General features: G+C 38.6%; 1 pseudogene; it reads left to right on the top strand.

The window, feature by feature from the left end:
• Positions 1 to 2,149, top strand: part of LOC148268998 (scarecrow-like protein 14 pseudogene) — a 2,258-nt pseudogene extending 109 nt beyond the window's left edge.
• The last annotated feature ends 284 nt before the right edge of the window (positions 2,150 to 2,433 follow it).

The raw sequence follows: 2,433 nt of genomic DNA, 5'->3' as shown, positions 1-2,433 counted from the left end.
ACTGGATTCTTTTAATCCACATGTATTTAGACATGTCATTAACCATTTTTAGTCAGTTTCCTTGGTTGGAGGCTGTAAAATAAAACTTCAATTCTGATTCTTTATGTTGACTTCACATTACCAGCTAGCTTTAACGTCCATGGCATATTTGTTTATTCATCAAGTAACTTTTCTCTTTCATCTAAAAGCAGAAGTTTCTGTAAATTTATTCCGTCCAGTTTCTCGTTTTTCATAGTGGGTCATATCTTTTTCTGTGTTCTTCACCATTTTGTTCTGCAAATCTATTTGAGGAAACTATATTTTTCTTCTGAGATTCAATGAGGGAATTCGAGTTGAATACAAGAAAACCCAAAAAACCTAAAAAATACAAGCCTGATCAGGTTAATTCATCAGACGGGATTCCCCAATACAATAGCTCCACTTCTGATTTTTCTCAACATGTTATAAAATTCATAAGCGACGTGCTTTTCGAAGAAGAAATGGAGGACACTTATCGATGTTGCAAGACCCTTTAGCTCTCCAGGCTGCTGAAAGATCTTTCTACAATGCTCTAATCGGGCAGGACCATCTTCCTAATTCATCTCGCCATTTCAAGAAAATTACCCAGAATCCAGCTGGTTTTACTTACGAATCTGATCTCGAGTTTAACTCTTCTGGCGGAAGGAAGCATCATCCATATAAAGACGAACTTGAGGAAAGGTGCTGCAGGAAGTCTGCAGAAGTTACTGAGATGCTAAATAGAGAGTTTGTTGTAGATGAAAATGGTGATAGAGTTCTGTGTTGTCCCTTTGATGATCCCATAAAAAGGAAAGAATACGAGAAGTTGATCGAACAAGATAGAATGCAGCTATATATGGAGTCAGTACGGGCAGATATACTCGCCTGGAAAAATTGTTGAACCGCCAGGGAATTGTTGATTTGTGGAGTCCGCTAAATCAATGTGCACAAGCTGTGGCTAACATGAACCAGAAGACGGCAAATGAAATGCTTTATCTAATCAGGCAACACTCTTCACCTTTCGGGAATGGGACCGAGAGACTAGCTCATTACTTCGCCAATGCCCTCGACGCTCGTCTTGCTGGTGCTTCATCAACATTTTCTTCTCAGATTCTAAGTAGCAGGAAGGCCTCGGCTACTGATATCATAAGAGTTTACAAGGCATATGTTTCAGTTTGCCCTTTCAGAAGAGTGTCAAACAGATTTGCAAACAGAAATATTGCAAAAATTGCTGAAAATTTGACGAAGATTCACATTATTGATTTTGGAATTTCATATGGTTTTCAATGGCCTTGCTTAATAAGCCGCTTGGCAACCAGGCCTGGAGGACCTCCACGAATTCGGATGACAGCAATTGAGCTTCCCCAGCCGGGATTCAGGCCTGCACAAAGGGTTGAAAGGACAGGGCAGAGATTAAAAAAATGTGCAGAGAGATTCAATGTTCCATTTGAGTATACTGCCATAGCTCAGAGATGGGAAACAATCATGCCTGAAGATATAATCATTGACGGAGATGAGATCACCATTGTTAACTGTATGTACAGATTAAGGAACATAATAGATGACACTTTGGGAGGAGACAGTCCGAGGGATTCTGTACTGAACCTGATCAAGAAGATGAAACCGGACCTGTTTGTTCATGGAATTGTGAATGGAGGTTTTAATGCTGCATTTTTCTCTATGAGATTCAAGGAGGCTCTCTTTCATTTCTCGGCTTTGTTTGACATGATGGAGGCTCTCTTACCACGCAAAGATGCAGAGAGGCTTGTGTTTGAGAGACAGATGTTTGGGAAGGAAGCCATGAATGTGATTGCTTGTGAAGGGGAAGAAAGATATGAAAGGCCAGAGACTTATAGACAATGGCAGAAAAGAAACCAGAGAGCTGGGTTAAGAATTGTGGGTTTGGATGAGGAGATCTTGAAGCCAATAAGGAAGTTTGTGAAAGAGGATTATCCCAGAGATTTTTACATTGATGATGGAGATGGGTGCTGGTCGTTGATGGGGTGGAAGAGAAGAATTATTCATGCTCTTTCTTGTTGGAAACCTGTTAATGATTAATTCTATCTCTCCTTTAAATCTACCAAGTAAAATACAATATAAATAATAAGTTCTGTAATATTCCAGTTCTGTAATTTTCCAGTTTATGATTTATATGATATCAAAGCTTTGAAGTCATAGTTTTGAGCTTCTATAACGGCCCCGGAAATTTAAAGAAAATATATGTATTAAAAATTTTAAGTGCGGAAGCGAATTAAAAATTCTGATTAATATCTCTTACTCAATAATCAAAACGTATTAAACGTATGAAACATTAAACTAACTGAAGTAAACACTAGTAATGAATGCTATAAATAAATCTATGAAATTCTTAGTCATCTACTCGCCGTCTTCCTACGGAGTGGGCTCAGGAACCAAGTCCTCCTGATCTGAAATGGT

This window comes from Carica papaya, chromosome 2 (genome assembly GCF_054855325.1).
Source record: "Carica papaya isolate Zhongbai chromosome 2, ASM5485532v1, whole genome shotgun sequence".
NCBI lineage: Eukaryota > Viridiplantae > Streptophyta > Magnoliopsida > Brassicales > Caricaceae > Carica > Carica papaya.
The sequence above is the reverse complement of the archived record's forward strand: the minus strand, read 5'-3'. Positions and strand labels throughout refer to the sequence as shown.